A 17,099-nucleotide genomic window follows, 5' to 3' on the forward strand; every position below is an offset into this window, starting at 1 on the left:
AGTGCTTCATCTACACGTTATAGCCCTGAATTTTCCAATGCCTAGCTCTTTGCAAAAGAGAGATATTGGCAAGGAAAAGCTGTATTGTACCTTTGCATTTTTCTCCCAAACGAAGGACACTAGATTGAAAATTTTAAAGCCTCCTATTAGTGCTTCATCTACACGTTATAGCCCTGAATTTTCCAATGCCTATCTCTTTGCAAAAGAGAGATATCGGCAAGGAAAAGCTGTATTGTACCTTTGCATTTTTCTCCCAAACGAAGGACACTAGAATGAAAATTTTAAAGCCTCCTGTTAGTGCTTCATCTACACGTTATAGCCCTGAATTTTCCAATGCCTATCTCTTTGCAAAAGAGAGATATCGGCAAGGAAAAGCTGTATTGTACCTTTGCATTTTTCTCCCAAACGAAAGACACTAGAATGAAAATTTTAAAGCCTCCTGTTAGTGCTTCATCTACACGTTATAGCCCTGCATTTTCCAATGCCTATCTCTTTGCAAAAGAGAGATATCGGCAAGGAAAAGCTGCATTGTACCTTTGCATTTTTCTCCCAAACGAAAGACACTAGAATGAAAATTGTAAAGCCTCCTGTTAGTGCTTCATCTACACGTTATAGCCCTGCATTTTCCAATGCCTAGCTCTTTGCAAAAGAGAGATATTGGCAAGGAAAAGCTGTATTGTACCTTTGCATTTTTCTCCCAAACGAAGGACACTAGATTGAAAATTTTAAAGCCTCCTATTAGTGCTTCATCTACACGTTATAGCCCTGAATTTTCCAATGCCTATCTCTTTGCAAAAGAGAGATATCGGCAAGGAAAAGCTGCATTGTACTTTTGCATTTTTCTCCCAAACGAAAGACACTAGAATGAAAATTTTAAAGCCTCCTTTTAGTGCTTCATCTACACGTTATAGCCCTGCATTTTCCAATGCCTATCTCTTTGCAAAAGAGAGATATCGGCAAGGAAAAGCTGTATTGTACCTTTGCATTTTTCTCCCAAACGAAAGACACTAGAATGAAAATTGTAAAGCCTCCTGTTAGTGCTTCATCTACACGTTATAGCCCTGAATTTTCCAATGCCTATCTCTTTGCAAAAGAGAGATATCGGCAAGGAAAAACTGTATTGTACCTTTGCATTTTTCTCCCAAACGAAAGACACTAGAATGAAAATTTTAAAGCCTCCTGTTAGTGCTTCATCTACACGTTATAGCCCTGAATTTTCCAATGCCTAGCTCTTTGCAAAAGAGAGATATCGGCAAGGAAAAGCTGTATTGTACCTTTGCATTTTTCTCCCAAACGAAGGACACTAGAATGAAAATTTTAAAGCCTCCTGTTAGTGCTTCATCTACACGTTATAGCCCTGAATTTTCCAATGCCTATCTCTTTGCAAAAGAGAGATATCGGCAAGGAAAAGCTGTATTGTACCTTTGCATTTTTCTCCCAAACGAAAGACACTAGAATGAAAATTTTAAAGCCTCCTGTTAGTGCTTCATCTACACGTTATAGCCCTGAATTTTCCAATGCCTATCTCAGTGCAAAAGAGAGATATCGGCAAGGAAATGCTGTATTGTACCTTTGCATTTTTCTCCCAAACGAAAGACACTAGAATGAAAATTTTAAAGCCTCCTGTTAGTGCTTCATCTACACGTTATAGCCCTGCATTTTCCAATGCCTATCTCTTTGCAAAAGAGAGATATCGGCAAGGAAATGCTGCATTGTACCTTTGCATTTTTCTCCCAAACGAAAGACACTAGAATGAAAATTGTAAAGCCTCCTGTTAGTGCTTCATCTACACGTTATAGCCCTGCATTTTCCAATGCCTAGCTCTTTGCAAAAGAGAGATATTGGCAAGGAAAAGCTGTATTGTACCTTTGCATTTTTCTCCCAAACGAAGGACACTAGATTGAAAATTTTAAAGCCTCCTATTAGTGCTTCATCTACACGTTATAGCCCTGAATTTTCCAATGCCTATCTCTTTGCAAAAGAGAGATATCGGCAAGGAAAAGCTGCATTGTACTTTTGCATTTTTCTCCCAAACGAAAGACACTAGAATGAAAATTTTAAAGCCTCCTTTTAGTGCTTCATCTACACGTAATAGTCCTGAATTTTCCAATGCCTATCTCTTTGCAAAAGAGAGATATCGGCAAGGAAATGCTGTATTGTACCTTTGCATTTTTCTCCCAAACGAAGGACACTAGATTGAAAATTTTAAAGCCTCCTATTAGTGCTTCATCTACACGTTATAGCCCTGAATTTTCCAATGCCTATCTCTTTGCAAAAGAGAGATATCGGCAAGGAAAAGCTGCAATGTACTTTTGCATTTTTCTCCCAAACGAAAGACACTAGAATGAAAATTTTAAAGCCTCCTTTTAGTGCTTCATCTACACGTAATAGTCCTGAATTTTCCAATGCCTATCTCTTTGCAAAAGAGAGATATCGGCAAGGAAATGCTGTATTGTACCTTTGCATTTTTCTCCCAAACGAAAGACACTAGAATGAAAATTTTAAAGCCTCCTGTTAGTGCTTCATCTACACGTTATAGCCCTGCATTTTCCAATGCCTATCTCTTTGCAAAAGAGAGATATCGGCAAGGAAAAGCTGTATTGTACCTTTGCATTTTTCTCCCAAACGAAAGACACTAGAATGAAAATTGTAAAGCCTCCTGTTAGTGCTTCATCTACACGTTATAGCCCTGAATTTTCCAATGCCTATCTCTTTGCAAAAGAGAGATATCGGCAAGGAAAAACTGTATTGTACCTTTGCATTTTTCTCCCAAACGAAAGACACTAGATTGAAAATTTTAAAGCTTCCTATTAGTGCTTCATCTACACGTTATAGCCCTGAATTTTCCAATGCCTATCTCTTTGCAAAAGAGAGATATCGGCAAGGAAAAGCTGTATTGTACTTTTGCATTTTTCTCCCAAACGAAGGACACTAGAATGAAAATTTTAAAGCCTCCTGTTAGTGCTTAATCTACACGTTATAGCCCTGAATTTTCCAATGCCTATCTCTTTGCAAAAGAGAGATATCGGCAAGGAAAAGCTGTATTGTACCTTTGCATTTTTCTCCCAAACGAAAGACACTAGAATGAAAATTTTAAAGCCTCCTGTTAGTGCTTCATCTACACGTTATAGCCCTGCATTTTCCAATGCCTATCTCTTTACAAAAGAGAGATATCGGCAAGGAAAAGCTGCATTGTACCTTTGCATTTTTCTCCCAAACGAAAGACACTAGAATGAAAATTGTAAAGCCTCCTGTTAGTGCTTCATCTACACGTTATAGCCCTGCATTTTCCAATGCCTAGCTCTTTGCAAAAGAGAGATATTGGCAAGGAAAAGCTGTATTGTACCTTTGCATTTTTCTCCCAAACGAAGGACACTAGATTGAAAAATTTTAAAGCCTCCTATTAGTGCTTCATCTACACGTTATAGCCCTGAATTGTCCAATGCCTAGCTCTTTGCAAAAGAGAGATATTGGCAAGGAAAAGTTGTATTGTACCTTTGCATTTTTCTCCCAAACGAAGGACACTAGATTGAAAATTTTAAAGCCTCCTATTAGTGCTTCATCTACACGTTATAGCCCTGAATTTTCCAATGCCTATCTCTTTGCAAAAGAGAGATATCGGCAAGGAAAAGCTGCATTGTACTTTTGCATTTTTCTCCCAAACGAAAGACACTAGAATGAAAATTTTAAAGCCTCCTTTTAGTGCTTCATCTACACGTAATAGTCCTGAATTTTCCAATGCCTATCTCTTTGCAAAAGAGAGATATCGGCAAGGAAATGCTGTATTGTACCTTTGCATTTTTCTCCCAAACGAAAGACACTAGAATGAAAATTTTAAAGCCTCCTGTTAGTGCTTCATCTACACGTTATAGCCCTGCATTTTCCAATGCCTATCTCTTTGCAAAAGAGAGATATCGGCAAGGAAAAGCTGTATTGTACCTTTGCATTTTTCTCCCAAACGAAAGACACTAGAATGAAAATTGTAAAGCCTCCTGTTAGTGCTTCATCTACACGTTATAGCCCTGAATTTTCCAATGCCTATCTCTTTGCAAAAGAGAGATATCGGCAAGGAAAAACTGTATTGTACCTTTGCATTTTTCTCCCAAACGAAAGACACTAGAATGAAAATTGTAAAGCCTCCTGTTAGTGCTTCATCTACACGTTATAGCCCTGCATTTTCCAATGCCTAGCTCTTTGCAAAAGAGAGATATTGGCAAGGAAAAGCTGTATTGTACCTTTGCATTTTTCTCCCAAACGAAGGACACTAGATTGAAAATTTTAAAGCCTCCTATTAGTGCTTCATCTACACGTTATAGCCCTGAATTTTCCAATGCCTATCTCTTTGCAAAAGAGAGATATCGGCAAGGAAAAGCTGCAATGTACTTTTGCATTTTTCTCCCAAACGAAAGACACTAGAATGAAAATTTTAAAGCCTCCTTTTAGTGCTTCATCTACACGTAATAGTCCTGAATTTTCCAATGCCTATCTCTTTGCAAAAGAGAGATATCGGCAAGGAAATGCTGTATTGTACCTTTGCATTTTTCTCCCAAACGAAAGACACTAGAATGAAAATTTTAAAGCCTCCTGTTAGTGCTTCATCTACACGTTATAGCCCTGCATTTTCCAATGCCTATCTCTTTGCAAAAGAGAGATATCGGCAAGGAAAAGCTGTATAGTACCTTTGCATTTTTCTCCCAAACGAAAGACACTAGAATGAAAATTGTAAAGCCTCCTGTTAGTGCTTCATCTACACGTTAAAGCCCTGAATTTTCCAATGCCTATCTCTTTGCAAAAGAGAGATATCGGCAAGGAAAAACTGTATTGTACCTTTGCATTTTTCTCCCAAACGAAAGACACTAGAATGAAAATTTTAAAGCCTCCTGTTAGTGCTTCATCTACACGTTATAGCCCTGAATTTTCCAAAGCCTAGCTCTTTGCAAAAGAGAGATATTGGCAAGGAAAAGCTGTATTGTACCTTTGCATTTTTCTCCCAAACGAAGGACACTAGATTGAAAATTTTAAAGCCTCCTATTAGTGCTTCATCTACACGTTATAGCCCTGAATTTTCCAATGCCTATCTCTTTGCAAAAGAGAGATATCGGCAAGGAAAAGCTGTATTGTACCTTTGCATTTTTCTCCCAAACGAAGGACACTAGAATGAAAATTTTAAAGCCTCCTGTTAGTGCTTCATCTACACGTTATAGCCCTGAATTTTCCAATGCCTATCTCTTTGCAAAAGAGAGATATTGGCAAGGAAAAGCTGTCTTGTACCATTGCATTTTTCTCCCAAACGAAGGACACTAGAAAGAAAATTTTAAAGCCTCCTGTTAGGCCATCATCTACACGACATAGCCCTGAATTTTCCAATGCGCAGCTCTTTGCAAAAGAGAGATATTGGCAAGGAAAAGCTGTCTTGTACCATTGCATTTTTCTCCCAAACGAAGGACACTAGAAAGAAAATTTTAAAGCCTCCTTTTAGGCCATCATCTACACGACATAGCCCTGAATTTTCCAATGCGCAGCTCTTTGCAAAAGAGAGATATTGGCAAGGAAAAGCTGTCTTGTACCATTGCATTTTTCTCCCAAACGAAGGACACTAGAAAGAAAATTTTAAAGCCTCCTGTTAGGCCATCATCTACACGACATAGCCCTGAATTTTCCAATGCGCAGCTCTTTGCAAAAGAGAGATATTGGCAAGGAAAAGCTGTCTTGTACCATTGCATTTTTCTCCCAATCGAAGGACACTAGAAAGAACATTTTAAAGCCTCCTGTTAGGCCATCATCTACACGACATAGCCCTGAATTTTCCAATGCGCAGCTCTTTGCAAAAGAGAGATATTGGCAAGGAAAAGCTGTCTTGTACCTTTGCATTTTTCTCCCAAACGAAGGACACTAGAAAGAAAATTTTAAAGCCTACTGTTAGGCCATCATCTACACGACATAGCCCTGAATTTTCCAATGCGCAGCTCTTTGCAAAAGAGAGATATTGGCAAGGAAAAGCTGTCTTGTACCTTTGCATTTTTCTCCCAAACGAAGGTCACTAGAAAGAAAATTTTAAAGCCTCCTGTTAGGCCATCATCTACACGACATAGCCCTGAATTTTCCAATGCGCAGCTCTTTGCAAAAGAGAGATATTGGCAAGGAAAAGCTGTCTTGTACCATTGCATTTTTCTCCCAAACGAAGGACACTAGAAAGAATATTTTAAAGCCTCCTGTTAGGCCATCATCTACACGACATAGCCCTGAATTTTCCAATGCGCAGCTCTTTGCAAAAGAGAGATATTGGCAAGGAAAAGCTGTCTTGTACCTTTGCATTTTTCTACCAAACGAAGGTCACTAGAAAGAAAATTTTAAAGCCTCGTTAGGCCATCATCTACACGACATAGCCCTGAATTTTCCAATGCGTAGCTCTTTGCAAAAGAGAGATATTGGCAAGGAAAAGCTGTCTTGTACCATTGCATTTTTCTCCCAAACGAAGGGCACTAGAAAGAAAATTTTAAAGCCTCCTGTTAGGCCATCATCTACACGACATAGCCCTGAATTTTCCAATGCGCAGCTCTTTGCAAAAGAGAGATATTGGCAAGGAAAAGCTGTCTTGTACCTTTGCATTTTTCTCCCAAACGAAGGTCACTAGAAAGAAAATTTTAAAGCCTCCTGTTAGGCCATCATCTACACGACATAGCCCTGAATTTTCCAATGCGCAGCTCTTTGCAAAAGAGAGATATTGGCAAGGAAAAGCTGTCTTGTACCTTTGCATTTTTCTCCCAAACGAAGGTCACTAGAAAGAAAATTTTAAAGCCTCCTGTTAGGCCATCATCTACACGACATAGCCCTGAATTTTCCAATGCGCAGCTCTTTGCAAAAGAGAGATATTGGCAAGGAAAAGCTGTCTTGTACCATTGCATTTTTCTCCCAAACGAAGGACACTAGAAAGAAAATTTTAAAGCCTCCTGTTAGGCCATCATCTACACGACATAGCCCTGAATTTTCCAATGCGCAGCTCTTTGCAAAAGAGAGATATTGGCAAGGAAAAGCTGTCTTGTACCTTTGCATTTTTCTCCCAAACGAAGGTCACGTTTGGGAGAAAAATGCAAAGGTACAATACAGTTTTTCCTTGCCGATATCTCTCTTTTGCAAAGAGATAGGCATTGGAAAATTCAGGGCTTTAACGTGTAGATGAAGCACTAACAGGAGGCTTTACAATTTTCATTCTAGTGTCTTTCGTTTGGGAGAAAAATGCAAAGGTACTATACAGCTTTTCCTTGCCGATATCTCTCTTTTGCAAAGAGATAGGCATTGGAAAATGCAGGGCTATAACGTGTAGATGAAGCACTAACAGGAGGCTTTAAAATTTTCATTCTAGTGTCTTTCGTTTGGGAGAAAAATGCAAAGGTACAATACAGCATTTCCTTGCCGATATCTCTCTTTTGCAAAGAGATAGGCATTGGAAAATTCAGGACTATTACGTGTAGATGAAGCACTAAAAGGAGGCTTTAAAATTTTCATTCTAGTGTCTTTCGTTTGGGAGAAAAATGCAAAAGTACATTGCAGCTTTTCCTTGCCGATATCTCTCTTTTGCAAAGAGATAGGCATTGGAAAATTCAGGGCTATAACGTGTAGATGAAGCACTAATAGGAGGCTTTAAAATTTTCAATCTAGTGTCCTTCGTTTGGGAGAAAAATGCAAAGGTACAATACAGCTTTTCCTTGCCAATATCTCTCTTTTGCAAAGAGCTAGGCATTGGAAAATGCAGGGCTATAACGTGTAGATGAAGCACTAACAGGAGGCTTTACAATTTTCATTCTAGTGTCTTTCGTTTGGGAGAAAAATGCAAAGGTACAATACAGTTTTTCCTTGCCGATATCTCTCTTTTGCAAAGAGATAGGCATTGGAAAATTCAGGGCTATAACGTGTAGATGAAGCACTAACAGGAGGCTTTACAATTTTCATTCTAGTGTCTTTCGTTTGGGAGAAAAATGCAAAGGTACAATACAGCTTTTCCTTGCCGATATCTCTCTTTTGCAAAGAGATAGGCATTGGAAAATGCAGGGCTATAACGTGTAGATGAAGCACTAACAGGAGGCTTTAAAATTTTCATTCTAGTGTCTTTCGTTTGGGAGAAAAATGCAAAGGTACAATACAGCATTTCCTTGCCGATATCTCTCTTTTGCAAAGAGCTAGGCATTGGAAAATGCAGGGCTATAACGTGTAGATGAAGCACTAACAGGAGGCTTTACAATTTTCATTCTAGTGTCTTTCGTTTGGGAGAAAAATGCAAAGGTACAATGCAGCTTTTCCTTGCCGATATCTCTCTTTTGTAAAGAGATAGGCATTGGAAAATGCAGGGCTATAACGTGTAGATGAAGCACTAACAGGAGGCTTTAAAATTTTCATTCTAGTGTCTTTCGTTTGGGAGAAAAATGCAAAGGTACAATACAGCTTTTCCTTGCCGATATCTCTCTTTTGCAAAGAGATAGGCATTGGAAAATTCAGGGCTATAACGTGTAGATGAAGCACTAACAGGAGGCTTTAAAATTTTCATTCTAGTGTCCTTCGTTTGGGAGAAAAATGCAAAAGTACAATACAGCTTTTCCTTGCCGATATCTCTCTTTTGCAAAGAGATAGGCATTGGAAAATTCAGGGCTATAACGTGTAGATGAAGCACTAATAGGAAGCTTTAAAATTTTCAATCTAGTGTCCTTCGTTTGGGAGAAAAATGCAAAGGTACAATACAGTTTTTCCTTGCCGATATCTCTCTTTTGCAAAGAGATAGGCATTGGAAAATTCAGGGCTATAACGTGTAGATGAAGCACTAACAGGAGGCTTTACAATTTTCATTCTAGTGTCTTTCGTTTGGGAGAAAAATGCAAAGGTACAATACAGCTTTTCCTTGCCGATATCTCTCTTTTGCAAAGAGATAGGCATTGGAAAATGCAGGGCTATAACGTGTAGATGAAGCACTAACAGGAGGCTTTAAAATTTTCATTCTAGTGTCTTTCGTTTGGGAGAAAAATGCAAAGGTACAATACAGCATTTCCTTGCCGATATCTCTCTTTTGCAAAGAGATAGGCATTGGAAAATTCAGGACTATTACGTGTAGATGAAGCACTAAAAGGAGGCTTTAAAATTTTCATTCTAGTGTCTTTCGTTTGGGAGAAAAATGCAAAAGTACATTGCAGCTTTTCCTTGCCGATATCTCTCTTTTGCAAAGAGATAGGCATTGGAAAATTCAGGGCTATAACGTGTAGATGAAGCACTAATAGGAGGCTTTAAAATTTTCAATCTAGTGTCCTTCGTTTGGGAGAAAAATGCAAAGGTACAATACAGCTTTTCCTTGCCAATATCTCTCTTTTGCAAAGAGCTAGGCATTGGAAAATTCAGGGCTATAACGTGTAGATGAAGCACTAATAGGAGGCTTTAAAATTTTTCAATCTAGTGTCCTTCGTTTGGGAGAAAAATGCAAAGGTACAATACAGCTTTTCCTTGCCAATATCTCTCTTTTGCAAAGAGCTAGGCATTGGAAAATGCAGGGCTATAACGTGTAGATGAAGCACTAACAGGAGGCTTTACAATTTTCATTCTAGTGTCTTTCGTTTGGGAGAAAAATGCAAAGGTACAATGCAGCTTTTCCTTGCCGATATCTCTCTTTTGTAAAGAGATAGGCATTGGAAAATGCAGGGCTATAACGTGTAGATGAAGCACTAACAGGAGGCTTTAAAATTTTCATTCTAGTGTCCTTCGTTTGGGAGAAAAATGCAAAAGTACAATACAGCTTTTCCTTGCCGATATCTCTCTTTTGCAAAGAGATAGGCATTGGAAAATTCAGGGCTATAACGTGTAGATGAAGCACTAATAGGAAGCTTTAAAATTTTCAATCTAGTGTCCTTCGTTTGGGAGAAAAATGCAAAGGTACAATACAGTTTTTCCTTGCCGATATCTCTCTTTTGCAAAGAGATAGGCATTGGAAAATTCAGGGCTATAACGTGTAGATGAAGCACTAACAGGAGGCTTTACAATTTTCATTCTAGTGTCTTTCGTTTGGGAGAAAAATGCAAAGGTACAATACAGCTTTTCCTTGCCGATATCTCTCTTTTGCAAAGAGATAGGCATTGGAAAATGCAGGGCTATAACGTGTAGATGAAGCACTAACAGGAGGCTTTAAAATTTTCATTCTAGTGTCTTTCGTTTGGGAGAAAAATGCAAAGGTACAATACAGCATTTCCTTGCCGATATCTCTCTTTTGCAAAGAGATAGGCATTGGAAAATTCAGGACTATTACGTGTAGATGAAGCACTAAAAGGAGGCTTTAAAATTTTCATTCTAGTGTCTTTCGTTTGGGAGAAAAATGCAAAAGTACATTGCAGCTTTTCCTTGCCGATATCTCTCTTTTGCAAAGAGATAGGCATTGGAAAATGCAGGGCTATAACGTGTAGATGAAGCACTAACAGGAGGCTTTAAAATTTTCATTCTAGTGTCTTTCGTTTGGGAGAAAAATGCAAAGGTACAATACAGCATTTCCTTGCCGATATCTCTCTTTTGCAAAGAGATAGGCATTGGAAAATTCAGGACTATTACGTGTAGATGAAGCACTAAAAGGAGGCTTTAAAATTTTCATTCTAGTGTCTTTCGTTTGGGAGAAAAATGCAAAAGTACAATGCAGCTTTTCCTTGCCGATATCTCTCTTTTGCAAAGAGATAGGCATTGGAAAATTCAGGGCTATAACGTGTAGATGAAGAACTAACAGGAGGCTTTACAATTTTCATTCTAGTGTCTTTCGTTTGGGAGAAAAATGCAAAGGTACAATACAGCTTTTCCTTGCCGATATCTCTCTTTTGCAAAGAGATAGGCATTGGAAAATGCAGGGCTATAACGTGTAGATGAAGCACTAACAGGAGGCTTTAAAATTTTCATTCTAGTGTCTTTCGTTTGGGAGAAAAATGCAAAGGTACAATACAGCATTTCCTTGCCGATATCTCTCTTTTGCAAAGAGATAGGCATTGGAAAATTCAGGACTATTACGTGTAGATGAAGCACTAAAAGGAGGCTTTAAAATTTTCATTCTAGTGTCTTTCGTTTGGGAGAAAAATGCAAAAGTACAATGCAGCTTTTCCTTGCCGATATCTCTCTTTTGCAAAGAGATAGGCATTGGAAAATTCAGGGCTATAACGTGTAGATGAAGCACTAATAGGAGGCTTTAAAATTTTCAATCTAGTGTCCTTCGTTTGGGAGAAAAATGCAAAGGTACAATTCAGCTTTTCCTTGCCAATATCTCTCTTTTGCAAAGAGCTAGGCATTGGAAAATTCAGGGCTATAACGTGTAGATGAAGCACTAATAGTAGGCTTTAAAATTTTCAATCTAGTGTCCTTCGTTTGGGAGAAAAATGCAAAGGTACAACACAGCTTTTCCTTGCCAATATCTCTCTTTTGCAAAGAGCTAGGCATTGGAAAATGCAGGGCTATAACGTGTAGATGAAGCACTAACAGGAGGCTTTACAATTTTCATTCTAGTGTCTTTCGTTTGGGAGAAAAATGCAAAGGTACAATGCAGCTTTTCCTTGCCGATATCTCTCTTTTGCAAAGAGATAGGCATTGGAAAATTCAGGGCTATAACGTGTAGATGAAGCACTAACAGGAGGCTTTAAAATTTTCATTCTAGTGTCCTTCGTTTGGGAGAAAAATGCAAAGGTACAATACAGCTTTTCCTTGCCGATATCTCTCTTTTGCAAAGAGATAGGCATTGGAAAATTCAGGGCTATAACGTGTAGATGAAGCACTAATAGGAGGCTTTAAAATTTTCAATCTAGTGTCCTTCGTTTGGGAGAAAAATGCAAAGGTACAATACAGCTTTTCCTTGCCAATATCTCTCTTTTGCAAAGAGCTAGGCTTTGGAAAATTCAGGGCTATAACGTGTAGATGAAGCACTAACAGGAGGCTTTAAAATTTTCATTCTAGTGTCTTTCGTTTGGGAGAAAAATGCAAAGGTACAATACAGTTTTTCCTTGCCGATATCTCTCTTTTGCAAAGAGATAGGCATTGGAAAATTCAGGGCTTTAACGTGTAGATGAAGCACTAACAGGAGGCTTTACAATTTTCATTCTAGTGTCTTTCGTTTGGGAGAAAAATGCAAAGGTACTATACAGCTTTTCCTTGCCGATATCTCTCTTTTGCAAAGAGATAGGCATTGGAAAATGCAGGGCTATAACGTGTAGATGAAGCACTAACAGGAGGCTTTAAAATTTTCATTCTAGTGTCTTTCGTTTGGGAGAAAAATGCAAAGGTACAATACAGCATTTCCTTGCCGATATCTCTCTTTTGCAAAGAGATAGGCATTGGAAAATTCAGGACTATTACGTGTAGATGAAGCACTAAAAGGAGGCTTTAAAATTTTCATTCTAGTGTCTTTCGTTTGGGAGAAAAATGCAAAAGTACATTGCAGCTTTTCCTTGCCGATATCTCTCTTTTGCAAAGAGATAGGCATTGGAAAATTCAGGGCTATAACGTGTAGATGAAGCACTAATAGGAGGCTTTAAAATTTTCAATCTAGTGTCCTTCGTTTGGGAGAAAAATGCAAAGGTACAATACAGCTTTTCCTTGCCAATATCTCTCTTTTGCAAAGAGCTAGGCATTGGAAAATGCAGGGCTATAACGTGTAGATGAAGCACTAACAGGAGGCTTTACAATTTTCATTCTAGTGTCTTTCGTTTGGGAGAAAAATGCAAAGGTACAATACAGTTTTTCCTTGCCGATATCTCTCTTTTGCAAAGAGATAGGCATTGGAAAATTCAGGGCTATAACGTGTAGATGAAGCACTAACAGGAGGCTTTACAATTTTCATTCTAGTGTCTTTCGTTTGGGAGAAAAATGCAAAGGTACAATACAGCTTTTCCTTGCCGATATCTCTCTTTTGCAAAGAGATAGGCATTGGAAAATGCAGGGCTATAACGTGTAGATGAAGCACTAACAGGAGGCTTTAAAATTTTCATTCTAGTGTCTTTCGTTTGGGAGAAAAATGCAAAGGTACAATACAGCATTTCCTTGCCGATATCTCTCTTTTGCAAAGAGATAGGCATTGGAAAATTCAGGACTATTACGTGTAGATGAAGCACTAAAAGGAGGCTTTAAAATTTTCATTCTAGTGTCTTTCGTTTGGGAGAAAAATGCAAAAGTACAATGCAGCTTTTCCTTGCCGATATCTCTCTTTTGCAAAGAGATAGGCATTGGAAAATTCAGGGCTATAACGTGTAGATGAAGCACTAATAGGAGGCTTTAAAATTTTCAATCTAGTGTCCTTCGTTTGGGAGAAAAATGCAAAGGTACAATACAACTTTTCCTTGCCAATATCTCTCTTTTGCAAAGAGCTAGGCATTGGACAATTCAGGGCTATAACGTGTAGATGAAGCACTAATAGGAGGCTTTAAAATTTTTCAATCTAGTGTCCTTCGTTTGGGAGAAAAATGCAAAGGTACAATACAGCTTTTCCTTGCCAATATCTCTCTTTTGCAAAGAGCTAGGCATTGGAAAATGCAGGGCTATAACGTGTAGATGAAGCACTAACAGGAGGCTTTACAATTTTCATTCTAGTGTCTTTCGTTTGGGAGAAAAATGCAAAGGTACAATGCAGCTTTTCCTTGCCGATATCTCTCTTTTGTAAAGAGATAGGCATTGGAAAATGCAGGGCTATAACGTGTAGATGAAGCACTAACAGGAGGCTTTAAAATTTTCATTCTAGTGTCTTTCGTTTGGGAGAAAAATGCAAAGGTACAATACAGCTTTTCCTTGCCGATATCTCTCTTTTGCAAAGAGATAGGCATTGGAAAATTCAGGGCTATAACGTGTAGATTAAGCACTAACAGGAGGCTTTAAAATTTTCATTCTAGTGTCCTTCGTTTGGGAGAAAAATGCAAAAGTACAATACAGCTTTTCCTTGCCGATATCTCTCTTTTGCAAAGAGATAGGCATTGGAAAATTCAGGGCTATAACGTGTAGATGAAGCACTAATAGGAAGCTTTAAAATTTTCAATCTAGTGTCTTTCGTTTGGGAGAAAAATGCAAAGGTACAATACAGTTTTTCCTTGCCGATATCTCTCTTTTGCAAAGAGATAGGCATTGGAAAATTCAGGGCTATAACGTGTAGATGAAGCACTAACAGGAGGCTTTACAATTTTCATTCTAGTGTCTTTCGTTTGGGAGAAAAATGCAAAGGTACAATACAGCTTTTCCTTGCCGATATCTCTCTTTTGCAAAGAGATAGGCATTGGAAAATGCAGGGCTATAACGTGTAGATGAAGCACTAACAGGAGGCTTTAAAATTTTCATTCTAGTGTCTTTCGTTTGGGAGAAAAATGCAAAGGTACAATACAGCATTTCCTTGCCGATATCTCTCTTTTGCAAAGAGATAGGCATTGGAAAATTCAGGACTATTACGTGTAGATGAAGCACTAAAAGGAGGCTTTAAAATTTTCATTCTAGTGTCTTTCGTTTGGGAGAAAAATGCAAAAGTACATTGCAGCTTTTCCTTGCCGATATCTCTCTTTTGCAAAGAGATAGGCATTGGAAAATGCAGGGCTATAACGTGTAGATGAAGCACTAACAGGAGGCTTTAAAATTTTCATTCTAGTGTCTTTCGTTTGGGAGAAAAATGCAAAGGTACAATACAGCATTTCCTTGCCGATATCTCTCTTTTGCAAAGAGATAGGCATTGGAAAATTCAGGACTATTACGTGTAGATGAAGCACTAAAAGGAGGCTTTAAAATTTTCATTCTAGTGTCTTTCGTTTGGGAGAAAAATGCAAAAGTACAATGCAGCTTTTCCTTGCCGATATCTCTCTTTTGCAAAGAGATAGGCATTGGAAAATTCAGGGCTATAACGTGTAGATGAAGCACTAATAGGAGGCTTTAAAATTTTCAATCTAGTGTCCTTCGTTTGGGAGAAAAATGCAAAGGTACAATACAGCATTTCCTTGCCGATATCTCTCTTTTGCAAAGAGATAGGCATTGGAAAATTCAGGACTATTACGTGTAGATGAAGCACTAAAAGGAGGCTTTAAAATTTTCATTCTAGTGTCTTTCGTTTGGGAGAAAAATGCAAAAGTACAATGCAGCTTTTCCTTGCCGATATCTCTCTTTTGCAAAGAGATAGGCATTGGAAAATTCAGGGCTATAACGTGTAGATGAAGCACTAATAGGAGGCTTTAAAATTTTCAATCTAGTGTCCTTCGTTTGGGAGAAAAATGCAAAGGTACAATACAGCTTTTCCTTGCCAATATCTCTCTTTTGCAAAGAGCTAGGCATTGGAAAATGCAGGGCTATAACGTGTAGATGAAGCACTAACAGGAGGCTTTACAATTTTCATTCTAGTGTCTTTCGTTTGGGAGAAAAATGCAAAGGTACAATGCAGCATTTCCTTGCCGATATCTCTCTTTTGCAAAGAGATAGGCATTGGAAAATGCAGGGCTATAACGTGTAGATGAAGCACTAACAGGAGGCTTTAAAATTTTCATTCTAGTGTCTTTCGTTTGGGAGAAAAATGCAAAGGTACAATACAGCATTTCCTTGCCGATATCTCTCTTTTGCACTGAGATAGGCATTGGAAAATTCAGGGCTATAACGTGTAGATGAAGCACTAACAGGAGGCTTTAAAATTTTCATTCTAGTGTCTTTCGTTTGGGAGAAAAATGCAAAGGTACAATACAGCTTTTCCTTGCCGATATCTCTCTTTTGCAAAGAGATAGGCATTGGAAAATTCAGGGCTATAACGTGTAGATGAAGCACTAACAGGAGGCTTTAAAATTTTCATTCTAGTGTCCTTCGTTTGGGAGAAAAATGCAAAGGTACAATACAGCTTTTCCTTGCCGATATCTCTCTTTTGCAAAGAGCTAGGCATTGGAAAATTCAGGGCTATAACGTGTAGATGAAGCACTAACAGGAGGCTTTAAAATTTTCATTCTAGTGTCTTTCGTTTGGGAGAAAAATGCAAAGGTACAATACAGTTTTTCCTTGCCGATATCTCTCTTTTGCAAAGAGATAGGCATTGGAAAATTCAGGGCTATAACGTGTAGATGAAGCACTAACAGGAGGCTTTACAATTTTCATTCTAGTGTCTTTCGTTTGGGAGAAAAATGCAAAGGTACAATACAGCTTTTCCTTGCCGATATCTCTCTTTTGCAAAGAGATAGGCATTGGAAAATGCAGGGCTATAACGTGTAGATGAAGCACTAAAAGGAGGCTTTAAAATTTTCATTCTAGTGTCTTTCGTTTGGGAGAAAAATGCAAAAGTACAATGCAGCTTTTCCTTGCCGATATCTCTCTTTTGCAAAGAGATAGGCATTGGAAAATTCAGGGCTATAACGTGTAGATGAAGCACTAATAGGAGGCTTTAAAATTTTCAATCTAGTGTCCTTCGTTTGGGAGAAAAATGCAAAGGTACAATACAGCTTTTCCTTGCCAATATCTCTCTTTTGCAAAGAGCTAGGCATTGGAAAATGCAGGGCTATAACGTGTAGATGAAGCACTAACAGGAGGCTTTACAATTTTCATTCTAGTGTCTTTCGTTTGGGAGAAAAATGCAAAGGTACAATGCAGCTTTTCCTTGCCGATATCTCTCTTTTGCAAAGAGATAGGCATTGGAAAATGCAGGGCTATAACGTGTAGATGAAGCACTAACAGGAGGCTTTAAAATTTTCATTCTAGTGTCTTTCGTTTGGGAGAAAAATGCAAAGGTACAATACAGCTTTTCCTTGCCGATATCTCTCTTTTGCAAAGAGATAGGCATTGGAAAATTCAGGGCTATAACGTGTAGATGAAGCACTAACAGGAGGCTTTAAAATTTTCATTCTAGTGTCCTTCGTTTGGGAGAAAAATGCAAAGGTACAATACAGCTTTTCCTTGCCGATATCTCTCTTTTGCAAAGAGATAGGCATTGGAAAATTCAGGGCTATAACGTGTAGATGAAGCACTAATAGGAGGCTTTAAAATTTTCAATCTAGTGTCCTTCGTTTGGGAGAAAAATGCAAAGGTACAATACAGCTTTTCCTTGCCAATATCTCTCTTTTGCAAAGAGCTAGGCATTGGAAAATTCAGGGCTATAACGTGTAGATGAA

The sequence above is a fragment of the Pseudophryne corroboree genome, unplaced genomic scaffold (genome assembly GCF_028390025.1).
Source record: "Pseudophryne corroboree isolate aPseCor3 unplaced genomic scaffold, aPseCor3.hap2 scaffold_144, whole genome shotgun sequence".
NCBI classification, from domain to species: domain Eukaryota; kingdom Metazoa; phylum Chordata; class Amphibia; order Anura; family Myobatrachidae; genus Pseudophryne; species Pseudophryne corroboree.